Source organism: Rhinatrema bivittatum, chromosome 18, assembly GCF_901001135.1.
Source record: "Rhinatrema bivittatum chromosome 18, aRhiBiv1.1, whole genome shotgun sequence".
In the NCBI taxonomy this organism is placed as follows: domain Eukaryota; kingdom Metazoa; phylum Chordata; class Amphibia; order Gymnophiona; family Rhinatrematidae; genus Rhinatrema; species Rhinatrema bivittatum.
Genome location: NC_042632.1, coordinates 14,197,918 through 14,215,525, shown reverse-complemented (window position 1 = coordinate 14,215,525; position 17,608 = coordinate 14,197,918).

The following is a 17,608-nucleotide window of genomic DNA, read 5'->3' as shown; positions in this document are numbered from 1 at the left end:
CATGGTGGTCCTTGAATTGGGCCACTGCATCACGGATCTTGTCCCCAAATAGGTTTTCTCATGTACAGGGGAGGTCAGCTAACTTTTCCTGGACCTCTGGACGAAGGTCTGAGGCCTTGAGCCAGGCCCAGCGTCTGGCACTAATGCCCACGCCTGAGACCCTTGATGCTGTTTCAATAACGTCATTGGCTGCCCTCACTTCGTGCTTCCCAGCCTCCAATCCTTTCTGGAGGATGGAGCCCAGGCCCTCCTGAAACTGATGTGGCAGGGTTTCCGAGAACTCCTGAACTTGCTTCCAGATTTTCCTGTTATACTGATTCACGTATAATTGGTATGCAGCTATATGCGCGATCAGCATAGACCCCTGGAAAACCCGTCGCCCAATGGTGTCTAAGGCCCTTTGGTCTTTTCCTGGAGGGGCAGAGGGCAGGTCCTCTTGGCCTTTTTCTGGGCCGATTCCACTACCACCGACTAGTATGGCAACTGGCTCTTTTGAAAACCCAGGGCCTGTTGCACTAGGAGGGTGGCATCCGTCTTCTTATTAACCAGGGGCACAATACTTGGATGTTCCCACAGATGGTAAAGAAAGTCCAGAAGACCCTCGTGTACTGGGACTGCCATTACCTCTTTAGGAGCGTCCACAAATTGTAGGACCTCCAACATTTTGTGGAGGGCATCTTCCTCTGTTGACAGCTGGAAGGGAATGGTCCGCCATCTCCCTGATGAAACTGGCAAAGGAGAGATCCTCCGGAGGTGAGCACCGTCTCTCTTCCGGGGGGGGGGGGGGGGGGGGGAGGCTCTGAAAGAAGGTCCTCAGAGGCCTCCGAGGAATGTTCAGAGGAGGTGTCCCCCCATGGGTCTTAGGCGGCTTCTTCCTCACTGGCGAAGCCTCTGGGTCGAGGACAAAGGCTAAACCCCAGGGCACGGAGCGCGGGCACCAACAGACAGTGCGGTGGCACCGATACCACCGAGACCTGCAAGAGAAGCCGAGGCACTGGGAGGTCCGAGGGCCCAGGGACGGGCTTTGGCATCGGTGGCTCCAACCACGGAGATGGGTGCAGAGCCGCATCTTCCTCCTCTGAGGATCCCGGAATCGGGATCGAGACTGGAGGAGGCGCCAGTGGCTGGCTGGGCACCAAGGGGTCCGCCAGTATGGCTTGCATCGGCAAGGTACCAAGCAAGATGTCCAGCTTTTCCAAGAGAGGTGCCAGCATGGAGGGCGTCATTTCTAATGCCGGTATGGGGGCCGGCATCGGTGGCGGCTGAAGGCCCTAACGGGCATTGAGCACTGCCTGCTGGACCACGCTGTCCAGCTCCTCTCAAAACAAGGGTGCGGACAAAGCCGACTGGAGTAGGAGGCAGGCTGGGCGTCACCGGAGTGTCCGCGGGGATCTGCGGAGGCTCAGTGCCCAGCACCAGTATCAGTGGGGAATGCCCTGGGCTCCCGGTTCCAGAGAAGGATGGGGCCACCTCTCCCCGGGGTCTCTTCAGAGGGGGCTGTGTCAAGGTCAATACCCCTCCAGTATCTGTACCGGATGGTGATGACAGTCGGTGCTGGTGTCAATGCTTCCCACGGTGCTCAGCCCAGTCCTTCTCCAGCACTGAAGACGATGATGCGGAAGTCTTTGAATGCATCGATGCCGGTGAGGAGCGGTCTCCCGCTCCTTGGTCTTCTCAGCAGGGCTTCAATGGGGAAGGTCCCAAGTCAGAGTGATCCCCATGACTCGATGCACCCAGCACCGGAGTTGATGGAGCAGATTTCTTGGACCCAAACAAGTGCTCCATCTTCTCCAGGCGGGCACACCAGCCTTTGGGGGCCATCTGAGCACAGTTTGGGCATCAATGACATCATAGGAAGGCCCGAGACACAGGACGCAGACGGGCATTTCCAAAAACCGGTCACCATGACAAAAAGAGGTGGCATGTGGTCAGTGACCATCGCTAACTGAGAGTAAACAGCCAGGAACTGACCGCAAAAATGCGAAACGGACTTACCGGATGTCAGCAAAGTCGAAGCGCGATGGGGGACCCCAAACGGGGAAAAGATTTTGAAGAAAACTTCAAAGTATTCCGTGGGAGGAAAACTTCTCACAGAGCTCCAGTAACCACGAGACAATTGCTGCACGGAAAAAAGAGAGACTGAAGGGGGACCCCTTGTGGCCACGGGGTTGGTGACATGCTGGGCATGCTCAGAGTGACAGTCAAAGTTCTAGAAACTTTGACAAAAGTGTTCCGTAACTGGGCTCTATCTGATGATGTCACCCATCTGTGAGGACTACCATCCTGCTTGTCCTGGGAGAATGATGTATTTTAAAACTGACCTATGCACTGACATGTGTGCACTTAAGTATGTAATTTTGCTACAGCTGGTTTACACACACAGTCGCAATTAGCCACTTTATGTTTACCATGCCATCTTTTCCCACTCAGTAGAAACAGAAACTGCCCAGTGGGTGGAAAGAAGGATCACTGGAGTGGACTAGGACCCATTGGTGAGACACTGGGAAAGCTTTTAACCTTCATCATGGGAAAAGGGAAAGCCAGGGTTTCAAAGGGAACACCATCAGAGTACCAGGGATAGACCGGGCTGCTCAGATTGCCACATGCAATCTCCTGCATTCAACTGAACCTTAGAGGAACAAAATGGCACAAACAAGGTCCTTAAGGGCCATAGGGGGGGAGTTTGGAGGGGGAGTAGCAGCCACATATTGAGGGGTGTCAGACACTAGGTCACACTTTCCTTTCAAAGTGACTTTAATCACTGTATGTGTACTCATGGCTTTAAGGCCCAGGAGAGAGAGAGAGGAGAGGAGAAGGAGAAGGAGGAGGTGTCCCCCATACAAGGTCTACAGGAAAAGGACTCCATTTTTAGATCTGTCAGAGGAGGAAGTCATGCGCAGGTTCAGGTTTAATAAGGAAACCATATAGTATCTATACCAGCAGTTAGAGCCAGACCTACAACCCACCAGCCAGAGGGGCCATGCTTTGCCAGCACATCTCAAGCTCACCACTGCCCTAGCCTTTTTTGCTTCTGACACCTTCCAAACCTCTTGGGGTCACGGCCGGCATCAGCCAGTCTGCCACCTCCATGTACATTGAACAGATCCTGGCCACCATGCTAAGGAGAACATGCCAGTATATTTCCTTTCCTCAGAGCAGATGGCAGCAAGGACAAATCATACAGGATTTCTATCGTGGCATGCTTTCCTTCCATCCTGGGTGTATCAATTCACACATCCCTGTAAAAGAACCAAGGGGAGATGAGGCCACCTACCGCAACCACAATGACTTCCACTCCCTCGATATAAAGATGGTCTGTGACACCAAGGGCCTTATCTTAGATGTTGTGCCCAAGTTTCCTGGATCCACTTATAATACCTGTATCCTCTTGCAGTCAGGAATTCATTACAACTTCCAGGAAGGACACATCACTGGGGGCTGGCTACTTGGAAGAATGAATCCATCACTAACACCACATCACAACTAACCTCTTCTGTGGGTCTCCTACATCTCTAGCTCACTTGCATGCCTAGCAGGACAGCTCAGACCCAGCCTAATCCCCTAATGTGCTGTCCAACCTCAAAGCCTATCTTAGAACATAAGAACATAAGAAATTGCCATGCTGGGTCAGACCAAGGGTCCATCAAGCCCAGCATCCTGTTTCCAACAGAGGCCAAACCAGGCCACAAGAACCTGGCAATTACCCAAACACCTAGAAGATCCCATGCTACTGATGCACTGTTGCAATTAATAGCAGTGGCTATTAATATTCTCTGGCTTCTCCCTTAAAAGTGACAGAGGCTATCCACTCAAAACTAAGGTTCATGATCCCTGTGGCCAACACACATAGCACTGTGGAGTTGCAATACAAAAGGGCCTAATGGCTGACCAGAAGAGTCATCAAGAGAACCTTCGACCTACTCAAAACATATTTCTGCTATCTGGAGGATGCCTCCTCTACAACCTTCCTAAAGTCTGTGAGTGTTGCGATCCCCCCTGCTGCTGCGCTACAGGAGGTCTCTTACCTTCCTCCAGAGGCCGCTCTGAAGCCTGGGCCTCGCCTGTGTTCCATCCGGGACTTGCTCCAGGGCCTGAGAGGCCTAGCTGTGCCTGTGGCTTGCTTGCCAGCGTTTGGACTTCCTGTTTGGCGACGCCCTTCTCCTAGGGGCTGGCCCGCAGCTCTCCACCTGACTTATAGGCCCAGCGGTGGGCGGTCCTGGCAAGCTCCTCCCAGGGAGTTGCCTTCTACCCCCAGTATTTAAGGACTTTCTGTTCTCTTGCAAAGGGCCTTTGGATCGGGCTCTACAGTCGTCTGTAACTTGCTGATCCAGGTCCCCTGGTTTCGCCTATGCCTTGATGGGTTCCTGTCCTGTGTCTCTGCCTAGATGTTTGTTCCTGTGCCTGCCAGCCGTAAGGACTTCGGATGTGAGTATCCCAGCATCGGAGTTCCTGTTCGCCTGGAGTTTCCCTGCACCCTCCTTCTCAGCGTGGTCCGCGACCAGCCTTCCTGGGCTGTGTAGGGCGCGTCTGGGACAGGGTGGTCCGCGACTCAGTCCCACGGGTGGGCTGAGTAGGGCGCCCTGATGGACAGGGCCATGTTTCCGTCCAGCCTTGTCTACAGTGTCTGCTTCAGCCCTTGCCCGGATGTCTTCCTGTCTCTGCCTTGACCTACGTCCTCGTCTGGTTCCTGAGCCTTCTGTCCTGTTGGGCCCTGGAGTGGCCAACAGGAGGGATTCGTCCCACGGGCTCTTGAGCTTCTGCCAGCCGAGGGGGCTTCGGATGTGAGTATCCCAGCATCGGAGTTCCTGCTCGCCTGGATCTTTCCTGTGTCTCGCTTCAGCCCTTGTCCTGATGTCTCCGTCTTGCTTCAGCCTGCTTCTGCCCCGTCTGATGTCTTCTGTTTAAGGACTCTGTCTGCCCTCGCCTCTGTCCGGCCTGCTGCCCATTGCCGTTCCCTGCGGCAGGTCCGAAAGGGCCGGGAACAGTCGGAGGACCGTTCATTAGTCAACTTCCCCGTGTTGGCTACCATGGGCATGCAGGTCCGGCTGAGGGTCGGACTCCCTGCTTCTGTTCCTGCCTGCCTGGCTCACCATGCCTGCTCAGCTCACCTCCCACGGTGTGGCTTGGGGCTCCTCCTTGAGTCCTGCCGTGGCCCAAGGGCTCACCACCACCCGCTTACGACGACCGCGCCCACGCACGCTCGTAACAGTGAGATCTTCCTAGCCTACTGTATGCTAAATAACGTAGCCAAAATCAGTCTTGCTCCCCTGCCGTTGAAGCAGAGAGCTATGCTGGATATGCGTGAAGTGTCAAACTTTCTCCCCTGCCGTTGAAGCAGAGAGCTATGCTGGATATGCGTGAAGTATCAGACTTTCTCCCCTGCCGTTGAACAGGGAGCTATGCTGGATATGCATGAAGTGTCAGACTTTCTCCCCTGCCGTTGAAGCAGAGAGCTATGTTGGATATGCGTGAAGTGTCAGACTTTCTCCCCTGCTGTTGAAGCAGAGAGCTATGCTGGATATGCATTGAAAATGAAGTATCAGGCTTATTTGGTTTGGGGTAGTAACCGCCATAACAAACAAGCTACTCCCCGCTTTTTTGTGAATGCAAATCCTTTTTTCCACATTTCCTCATTGCCGCTGAAGCTTAGAGCAATGTTGGAGTCGCATTAACCGTGTGTATGTTTATTGAATAAGGGTATTATCACCATGGAGAAGCCGTCATTCCTGTGAGCCACCCACTCTTCATTTCACATCCTCTAGACTTTATGGATCCACAGTGTTTATCCCATGCCCCTTTGAAGTCCTTTATAGTTTTGGTCTTCACCACTTCTCCAGAAGGTCATTCCAGGCATCCACCATCCTCTCCGTGAAGAAATACTTCCTGACATTGGTTCTGAGTCTTCCTCCCTGGAGTTTTAAATCGTGACCCCTGGTTCTGCTGATTTTTTTCCAACGGAAAAGGTTTGTCGTTAACTTTGGATCATTAAAACCTTTCAAGTATCTGAAAGTCTGTATCATATCACCTCTGCTCCTCCTTTCCTCCAGGGTGTACATATGTAGATTCTTCAATCTCTCCTCATAAGTCATTCGATGAAGACCATCCACCTTTTTGGTCGCCCTTCTCTGGACCGCCTCCATTCTGTCTCTGTCTCTTCGGAGATACGGTCTCCAGAACTGAGCGCAGTACTCCAGGTGAGGCCTAACCAAGGACCTCTACAAGGGGATCATCACTTCCCTTTTCTTACTCGATATTCCTCTCTCTATGCAACCCAGCATTCTTCTGACTTTAGCTATCGCCTTGTCACATTGTTTCGCCGACTTCAGATCATTAGACACTATCATCCAAAGGTCTCTCTCCTGCTCCGTGCACATCAGCCCTTCACCCCCCATCGAATACAGTTCTTCCGGATTTCCACACCCCATGTGCATGAATCTGCACTTCTTGGCATTGAATCTCAGCTGCCATATCTTCGACCACTCTTCCAGCTTCTTTAAATCTCATCTCATTCTTTCCACTCCTTCCGGCGTGTCCACTCTGTTGCAGATCTTAGTGTCATCCGCAAACAAATAAACCTTACCTAATTTAAGGCTACAAAGCGCTATTTCCTATACTCGCTCATATTCTTAAAATTATTAATTCCTACAACTAATCTTAAATCAAAATTTCAAGGCAGTCCTCTTCTAAGATTAGTCCAACTGATTTTGAAGGGGTCAGTTGCTGGTACCATTTGTTTCATTAAACGCATGTTCAAATAACCAGGTCTTTATCGCTATTACTTTAAATTATTGGATGTTATTTGATGTCTGCTGTTTTGAAATATTTTATTGGTGTTTGGTACATTTTTTAAAATTTTAATATAAGTATTTAATTAATGGATGTTATTCTATTAATCAACTGTTTTGAAATATTTATTCCTTTTATTAGTATAGTTGATATTTTATATTTCATGGTTTTGTTGTTCAATGATTTCAGAGGATGATCATTTTTCTGGATTTCCATTATTGCACTGCATACAGAATTTATTGTGGTTTCCAGGTTAATATTTGTCTTCATGTTTCGATTTATAATCTGTCTATTTTGTATTTGGTGAGGGTTTATCTGTGTTCTGCATGTGTGACCGAGGTGAGGAATTCTGCTAGCATGTAGTTTCTGTGTAGGGATCTAAAAGTATAATAGGCTGACTTGTTCTGTTTTCCTAATAGCTGTATTGGTGTTCAGGGCCTGGTGTAATATTTCCAGTTCTGCCTCTTAATGGATAGGGTTGTTATTGTTTGAATCCTTGGAGTTAGTGCTGTTATGGTACGCTAGGTTTGCTATATTGGTTCTAAATCTCTTTTTGTTAAAACTTTTGTGTTATTTTACAAAGCGCCTGGCAGTGAATGGTGTTTGTGCTGCTGTTACTGAGGTGACAGAAGAATTTGAATGATTTTTTTTTCCGTGTGGTGTTCTGAAAGAGTCAACGTCCTAGGACCATTGTTGGGGGACTTTCTGTGAATGCAGACTCTCAAAGAAGAATTGGTTGAATGAGGCTATCAAATAATTTTAATGGTGGTTAAACTGGGAGGTTGAAACTGTTTGGGTTTTTTTTTTCTAAAATTGCTCAGAAGAACCTTGGAACTTTTCTTATTATATCTTTTATGCCTATTTAATGGCAGATGGGTGGGGGAAGGGATGACACGTGATATGTGTAAATGTCACTTTGGCTTGCCCCTCTGTCGCTAACCCAAATACTTCTGTCTAATGACGCCATTGCTCAAGGCTTAATTGTGGACAAAGTGTGACATTTTTCTGTGGAGCAGTTGCAAAATGCCTAATTTAGAAATATTGAAAGAGCTCTGCCTCTGTAAAATATCAATCACGTCATCCCTTGAAATGAACTCACTACTTCAAATAAAACGAAGAAAACCTATTTCATATTAACTCCTAGAAAGCACCAAAAAGCCTTCTCCATATTTCTTGAGAACTGCTGTGCAGAGATTTCCTGCTTTACAAATTCCCATCACTCAAGGAAGAAAAGGATGCTTTATGGCTGCTACCTTACTCTCTTCCTGTTCTTCAAACACAGAAGCAGGGAAAGATATAGGAAGACCCAGATGTAGAGATGGAAAGGAGACACCAAGAAGCAACAGGAGTGTCTGAGGGAGGCTCCACTTGTGCTCCCTAGAGGGAAAAGTGGAAAAACCCATCAGAAAAGTAGATCTTAAGGAGATATGTTTGGCAGTCAATGAAAATGTTCATCCCGGACCAAAAAAGATTTTTGAAGTGCACAGGAGGAAGAAGAAGCCCAGGCACTTCCACTCCTGGGAAAAGATTTTGTTTCATTTCAGGAGAGGGGAGGGGGTAATTCATTTCTCGGGTCATTTCATGTTTATTTTGGTTTGTTCTGTTTGCTGACTCAAAATAGTTTTACAAAGGCAAATAGAAAGTGTCCTGCTGACACCAAACAGTAGAATGAACACCCCACTGCCCCCCCCCCCCCCAGCATTCCCTGTAAGCCTCCCACCCACTCCCAGAAGTTTATTACCACCAGGCAGACTAAGTGGAAGCCTAGAGCGCTGGAAGTGCGAGGGTGGTGGCCTGGGGCTCCCCACCCGCTCTAGAGGCAAAACAGATGCTGGTGCGGTCATAGGACGATCAGCTGTGGGGATGGAAGGAGGCAGGGCAGTGGTGGGCCCACGCATTGTAAAGAGCCATCCAGGCCCTGGCCGATGAGAGAGAGATGTCAGGCGCCTCATCCCCTCGCACTGGCCTTGGTTACCACCTTCCTGGGATCTGCAAAGCTGAAAGGGGCAGGAGTGAGCCGCTTCTGTCCCACTGGATCTCGGTATAAAAAGGGGGCTGGCTGGTGCAAAGTCTGGTGCCATTTTCTTGTACAACCGGTTCCATTCTTGAACTTGGACCTAGTGGGGCAGGAGCAACTTGGGATTGGTTCCTGCAACTTTCTATTTCACAGACTCTAGGAAGTGGGTAAGAGACCACAGGGAGGAGTAGGGAAGATAATGGGGAAAGCCACGGGGGGGGGGGGGGGGGGGCGGGCGGGGGTAATTTTTGAGCTCTTGGGAGATTTTGGTTAACCTTCTATAATGAAGGACAATGGGGGTAAAAAAGAATATGGGAGGGATTTTTTTTTTTCATTTCATTTTTTAACAAAACATAAAGCAGCTGTTTCAACATATTTTTCATTTCATTTTCATAAGAATGTCCCTAGTCCACCACAGGCATGCATGAAAAGACTGATTCAGATACAGGTGCATCTCTTAGTGATGTCCCAGAGCTTTTAGGTGGTTTCTAAACATGATAATAAAGTGTTAATTAAAAAAAAAAAAGCAAAGGTTATGCTTTATTTGCTTTGGGCACACCTACTCCTCTCAAATCATTGAATGACTGGGGCCGGATTAGAGGGCTCTTTTTTGCTCCCTGCTGTGTGGTCTGGTGTCACCCCTCTCCTCCACCACAGGATGGAAGGAGCTGGAATAAAGTAGAGCAGCTTTACTTTCCTCCATCCCTTCCAGCCTCACTCCTCCCCTCCTGTTCTCTATACTGGGAGAGGAGGAGCTGCAGCAGAAAACTGCAGGCTATTCTCTGCTGAGTGAGATTAAGCACAGAAGGTAGGTAACAAATCTCCAACTGACCCGCTGCCCTACCAGATTTCTGGTGCCTTAAGCACAAGTTTAGGGGGTCATTTTCTAGTGGGATCGCACACGATAGCTAAAACGGGGCGGAGTCGGGGCGGCATCAGAACCGGAAGGGGAGGAGTCGGGGCGGCACCGGGGCGGACGCAGCAGAGACATCGCTGGCGGCGAAAACATAAGAACCCATATCGCCACCAGTAACGCACCCAATAGCACCACCTTTCACGGTGGCGCTATTGGTTTGCGAAAGCCGGCAGTGATAACACCACGGTGGTGGGATCGCTGCCGACTTTCGCAGGCCCGCTCCTCACTTCGCCCCCCCCGCCCCCCGGTACCTCGCGATTCAGAAAGGCCTGCGACGTTAGAAAATCCAGGCCTTAGTGTGCCTATTGGCAAATCCAGGCCTGCTAATAACCTTTTTCCATTTTGGAAAACTGACCATTTAATCCTACTGTTGCATCCGTCAGTCGCAGACGGCTGCAACCGCTCTGCCTTACCTCTTTTTTTTCCCCTCCCTCTTTGGGCAAGATGGCTGTCTCCAGTGCAGAGTGCCAAGGGCCTCGGCATGGGCGTCCCCATCCGCCATGCTCACTCCCGTGGCCTCCTAGGGCACGAGCGCGCACATCTCAGACGCTCAAATACACGTCATGGCAGGAACCTCAGGGGCGGCCCCACCTCATGACCTCAGGACCTCCGGGTATATCTAGCTTCCGCTTCTGCTACCAATTTGAGTTAGCAAAGACTTTGCTTCGCTACTCTGCCTGCTCTAAGCTGTACACTAAGACGCCACTTTCACGCTAAGGGCCTGGTTCCAGCAGAAGCTCTAGACACCCGCTCCTCGGAGGTCTCTCGCTTCCAACTTCCCTTCGGGTTACTCACTAACCAAGACAACCGCTCCTGGTGGTCTTTTCTCTCTCTTCATTTTCAGGATATTGGACCATTGGGTACTCGATCCTCGAGGGCCTATCGTCTTCATATCCTGCACCACGGACCTTCGGTCCCACCATTCTACCATCGGGAAGACGCCTTCACTCTGTGAGTACCTCTACGAACCGGCGCTCCAACTCCACCCACCAGCCGCGGCGTTACCCGCACTGCAGGCTCCTGCCTATCGTGACCATCTGGGAGAGACTATACTTCTGAGCCTGTTGAGCGTATTGGCACCTCGTGGATCAGTGCCTTACCTTCCTGCTTCACCATCTATTTGCAGCAGTACAATAAAGACTCTATCCATTCTGTGTCTGCTATCTGTGTCAGCCAATCACAGTGGTTCCCCACGGGGCTCCTCCCCATAGGTGGAGTCATCTCCATTGCGACCAGGGGTCCACAATACCTACCCTCTGTTTCTTGTCTTGAACCAGTTACCAATTTACAATAGGCCACTGCCTCCTATCCCATGAGTTTTAAATTCCTTAGGAGTTTCTTATGGGGACTTTTGTCAAATGCCTTCTGAAAATCCAAGCATACTATATCAGTTAGCTTACCTTTTTCTATAGGTTTATTTACACCTTCAAAACTTCCCTTTGCTAAAACTGTAAGAACATAAGAACATAAAAATTGCCCTACTGGGTCAGATCAAGGATCCAGTATCCTTTAGGGTTGTGCTGTCATTTGAAAAGACATAGTCAGTCATTGACATTGTCCAGGTCATTTTCAAGACATTTTGTAAACTCATCAATAGAAAAAAAAACCCAAGATTTAGTTTATTATTTTGAATTTCTTTTTTGTACACATTATTTACAAACAGTGCATACTGTTTGCAAATAGTGCGCGCTGGTTCCCTGAACAAACATAGTAACCTGGGGGTAACTACCACTGCCTTTTGCCCCATCATGAGACAGGGGCTACCGCTGCCATTGGATAGCCCGTCACATGACAGCAGCAAAAGGCAGCCAGCACCATTTTTTAAAATGGCAGCTGCCGGGTCCAAGAGCGGAGGAGTATCTCCCACTAAATCACCAGGATGATTTTGGAAAGTCTGGGAGGGATTGAGAGGATGAACTAGGATGGATAATGTGGGTGCTGGCAGCCAGAGAGCAATTTTTTTAAACAAAAGGGAGAAGTTGGGGATTAGGGAGGGACATGAGAATGAGACTTTTTTCACTATTACTACTTTTTTGGGTAGAACTTTGGCTGCCTCCAAGGGCAATGGGGGGTGAGAGACTTGGTCTCACATTCTGGGGTTTTTTTCTTGTTTTTCAATTTCAGAAAACGATGTGTGCTATTTGCAAATAGCATGCACTATTTTACGAAACACAAAACAAAAGAATACAAAACTTAAAAAAAAATGTATTCTCACAAAACGACATAAGAAACTAAATGACAATTATTGGTGTGTACATGCCTAATATCCTGTTTCCAATAGTGGCCAGTCCAGGACACAAGTACCTGGCAAGATCCCAAATAGTTGATAGATCACATGTTGCTAATGCCTAGTCTACCTGGTTAATTACAGTTTATGGACTTCGCCTCCAAACATTTTTTAAACCCAACTATGCTAACCGCCTTACCACATCCTCCAGCAAGGAATTACAGAGCTTAATTGTGTGTTGAGTGAGAATTTTTTTTCAATTTTGTTTTAAATGTGCCACATTCTAACTTCATGGAATGTCCTCTATTTTTCATAATTTTGAAAGAGTAAATAATCGATTCACATTTACCTGTTCCAGAGATTGGAATCATTTTGAAATCCAGGAGCTCATCACATATACAACCTCTCACCAACACATATGTAACCCCCTCTCTGGCAGAGAGTCCCTGATGCAGGGATTACAGCAAAGTCCCAAGCCTGTCTTTACTCTCCCAGACCTCTAACTCGCTTGCACTAAACCTCAGCTCTCAGAGCCGGAGTTCTCAGGTGAGGAGGCGGCCTGAGCCTCCAGGGCCCTAGGTGTGTGGTAGGGTAACCAGACTGCACAGTCACTCACAATTCATAGTTACTCACAGAAAGGGTATAAGAACATAAGAAAATGCCATACTGGGTCAGACCAAGGGTCCATCAAGCCCAGCATCCTGTTTCCAACAGTGGCCAATCCAGGCCATAAGAACCTGGCAAGTGCCCAAAAACTAAGTCTATTCCATGTTACCATGTTACCATTGCTAATGGCAGTGGTATATTTGAAGAAAAATCTCAGTCCAAGGTTAGTGTTCAAATCATGAAAAGGAATACTTAAGCTTGAAAAATATCCAGACAATGATTCGATAAATCAAACAAAAGATGAGAAAAATACAAATCAAAAAGTATTTTTTTGTCCACAGGACCTCTTTTGTTGATTCTCCTTCTATTAACTGTGTCCTGGTCCACAATGCCTTCCCCAATAAGGGTAGGTAAATTCTCTTACAATTTCAACATACACCAGGGATAAGGAAAAATATCTCCAGCTTCAAAAATAGATGGAGTGTCCAAAATACTTCTCAGAACTCCCAGTCTGTCTTCTACCTTGCTGTTAAGTTAACTGGGTGCAAGATGCAAAAACAGATCTGGCCCTTCCTTCCAGGGGATCCTCACTCTCAGTTAGGTACTGATTCAAGATATAAAACATTTCACTCAATCTTCTCAAAAACTATTATTCTCAAAAAAAAAAAAAAACACTTCACTTGACCAGGCCTTGAGGACCTACTCAAAAATATCTTTACAACAGTCTTCTACACTGTGAGATCCTGGATTGATCTCCTTACTCTCTCCTCTGCCACCTAAATCTCTGCACATACTAGTGGCAATTTATACCCATGAGAGACATCCCAAAAAGAGAATGGCACAAAAGCTGGGAGATACAAGATATGCCAAAAGCACACATCAAAAATCCTAAGATAAGCACTGGGTAAAATATTTGTGTGGGTTCTAATCCCCACTATAGTTATATAATCATACATGGGGCACTAGCCCCCATCTGACTGCTGGACTTTTATCTGCATCCCAATTTTTGTTGAATTGTTAAAGATTTTAAAGCTGTTTAAGGATTGGACATGTTTATATCTAAGGGGTTTTTTAATTTATTAGGTGTATTTTATATATTACTTTATCAATGACCAGCAATAGGACCAAAATTAGTTAATTACTAAAATGGGGTTAATTACATTGCTCTAAATCCCTAATTTATTCTTATTTTGAAGATGTTCCTCCTAATGGAGGTAACAGTCTATATATACATTGCAATTACTAGTATTTCCCACTCCCCCACTCCTGTTTATTGTACTTTCCATCTGTCAGTTCTAATGTAAACCGGTATGATGTTGCACACTAATGTCGGTATATAAAAGTTTAAAATAAATAAATATATAAATATATTTTAAAAACCTTGACTAGGGTGGAAATCAAGCACCAGCATTTCTTGCCCAGGAACCAGTTCTCACACCTTCTCAGATCGAACAAGTGACCTTTGCAAACTCTGAATCTATTTCTCAGCACACACAATCATAAATGTAGAATTATATTCAAATCTTAAACTACACATAGGATTAATTCAAGCTTCCAAACTACTTAGCAGCACACTCAGTAATAGTTTAACTGTCCAACAAATTCTTTACAGAATGTAAGCACTGTTTCCAAGCAAGCCCTACTTAGCTACTAGCAGATGCAGATTCTGCTGCCGTACTCTCAGGAAGTATAGGAATTCCTTTAACATAGTCCATAGGAGAATCTATCACGCTGATGTAAAAAAATCCTGAGTTTATTGGATGGAGTGAATGGATATGCAAATTCTTCACCAAGTAAGTGTACTGCATGTCAAAGCATTTATTTTGAAGACGTTTTGTTATAGCAGTCAATAAAAACTTGATTTGGAACATATACTCTGAGCATGAAGACTGTTTTTGTGGGTCCAAATCACTGCACCCTAAGAATCTTGAAATTAAGTCCCTCTCTTCTCTCCCCTTCTGCTTTTCTGCTCAGGAATGATATATTCTGTTTGAGCTTGGTTATTAGTACAAGCAAGCTTAAACAGAATATATAAATTCTACATCACCAACACTTCCCACACATTTTCCAATCCTAGATCAAATACAAAATAAGATACAGAAGTACTTATGGAGGTAAAAAGGAAGACCTACCGGTCTTAGAGCACCAGCTATAGAAAAGCAGACAGCTTTGGTCTCCGGATGATCAACCTGGTAGGTCCTTTAGTCTTGCAGTTGATAAGAAAGGTACTGATTAAAAAAAAAAAATCATGTGATAGGAATGGCAAAAGAAGCCCATATGTGATCACCAAGGAAGTACCCCACTAATACAGGTATGGAGATTCTGGTATTTTCAAAGGATACTGTTAAAACAGGGAAATTAGAGGCTCTCCTTCTAGACAGGAGAAAGCTAACGTAGCTCAGATTGCTTCAGAAAGGATTTTTAGCAGATACAATAAAAAAAATTACACAAAGGATCACAGCCTCCAGAGAAAGGAAATCCCACAATAGGGATTGACAGTACTTGTGTGTGCTTGGTCCAGAGGAAAACAGAAGAATCTCTCCCCACAAATTCCTGAGATTTACTGCACAATGAGGCCTACTCTAAACACTTTCACCCAGTATCCCAAGTAACTTACCCCTAAAATAAGACCTTCCAGTCTTTTACACTGCCATGCTAGATTCCCTATCAGATCTACCTAGTCAGTAGGGTTGAGAGGTTTTTCTTCCGGGTCTTGAGAGCACAAAGTTCTCTTTAAATATCTACAATGAATATTCATAATACATATCTGCATACATTCAGTCTATGACCTATATAAGGTTTGCATAGTTTGGTTACTCTGAAAACCAGACTTATTTGCAGTAATTAGCATTGAAGAGCAACTATTCACTGCCGTCACTGTGGAACACCAGCATACACTGCCTTCAGCAATAGTAAACTTCCTTCTGTAAGGCTAAAAATACTGTAGATTTGTACTTTAGCACAGGAATATTTATAGGATGAGGTATCTTATAGTCAGGTCTCAAAAGCTGATCATTTAAAAAGGAAAAATAGCAAACAGGGATGTCAGTTTTCTAGAGAACCAAATATGGCTGCTAGTACTCTATAGCAGGGATTTTCAGCCCAGTCCTCAGGACACCCAGCCAATCTGGTTTCAGGATACCCACAGTGATTTATATATAATGGATGCAGCGCATGCAATCTCTCTCATGCACATTCATTGTGGATGTCTTAAAAACCAGACTGTCTGAGTGGATCCCAAGGACTGGGTTAAGAACCCCTGCTCTAGACTACTTTAACACAGTTAACTGAAGAGCCCACAAATACTGCACAATCCTCAAACTATTATTTTTCATTCATTTGTTAAACAGATAAAATGTGAGCTGCGTCAGTTCAACAAGAAGCCAAATAAGCAGGAGAAAACCAGCCTTGCTAAAGAATGCCCTGAGGGTGCCATCTGCTGGTCTCTTTGGGGAATGCCAGTCTTGTTTTCTTAGGTATATATTACAGATTAGCTCATGGAACTTTTGATGTACAAGTGGGGTTCTAGAATATCACAAACACCATGGAAGTAAAATGCAGAAGTGACAATAGACAAGTTAGGCTTTGCTCTTTATTGCTCAGCCTTTCATTTTTATTTTTTTTTTAGCATTTTTTAGCATTTATATAACTCCCTAGAGCAGAGCATTACACAATCAGTTGCACTCATGTAGCCAGCCCTCAAGAGCTTACAGTCAAAGCAAGTACCTGAGGCAATGGGAGATAAAATAATTTGCCAGGTTATTTATTTATTTATTTATTTGCAATTTTTGTATACCGACATTCGTTAGGTAAACATCACATCGGTTTCCATGTAACATAAAATGGCCAACTGGGCTTTACAATGAAACTGATGGGCGAACTGGGTAGAGGGGAAGAGGGGGGCAAACAAGGGTAATACTGTACAAATTGAAAAACAAAAAAATGGTTTGGTACACGCAGTGAAAACATATTATACATGTGAATTATTTACAAACAAATTGGGGAAGGGAGTTAGGAAGTGGGGAGAAAGGTAGAATGTTTGGGGGGCGAGGGGAGGGGGGGGATCGGTGGAGTGCTTGAGGGGCAGGGGGAGATGGGTGGGAGGTTAGGGGGTTCATGTGTATGCTCGGGTAAAGAGCCAGGTCTTGAGATCTTGTCTGAATTTTTTGGAGCAGGTCTCAAGGCGTAGGTAGGTGGGAATGGAGTTCCATAGGGAAGGTCCAGCTAGGGATAATGCACGTTGTTTGGTGGTGGTGAGGTGAAAAAGTTTGGGCGATGGAGTGTGGATGTTTGCTGTGTAGGGAGTTCTGGTAGGTCTGGAAGAGAGACGTATGTGCAAGCTGTCTGAGAACCAGAGCATGTCAGGATTGTGGATGGCTTTATGTATGAGGGTGAGAGTTTCAAACTGAATTCTGGCGGTGATGGGAAGCCAGTGAAGTTGTTTAAGAACAGGTGTTATGTGTTTGTTTCTACGGGAGCCAGTTAAAATGCGTGCAGCTGCGTTTTGGAGTAGCTGAAGGGGGGCCAGGCTGTTCGTCGGGAAACCTAAGAGTAAAGCGTTTGAGTAATCTATTTTGGATAGTATAAAGGCTTGTAGGGCGGTTCTAAAGTCGTTGAAATGCAGGATGGGTTTGAGTTGTTTGAGGGTGTGTAGTTTGTAGTAACAGTCTTTGATGGTCGAGGTGATAAATTTCTGAAGGTTGAATTGGGGGTCAAGGTTACAATAAGTATTACAGATAGAAGCTCTTTTTCCTTTAGTGGAACCCACAGGCTGCTCACATCTCCTCATCTGAGGAGTGAAGGAGATTTTTGGGTGGGCCTCCGCTCAGCAGACTCCATGAATTATTGAGAAGAGAGAGTTAAGATTTTTGGAAGAAGATTGCTTGACCTGGGCCTGAGGGAGGAGCATATTCCCAGGATCGCAAAGGACTGGGGCAAAGATCTTTTTTGTTCAGGCGACCAGGACTAGCTTGGGTGAAGAGAATATTAATTGGACTCTTGGTTTAGAGACAATTGAACAATTTGGATTACAAATTGAGATTTTTTTTTTTTGACC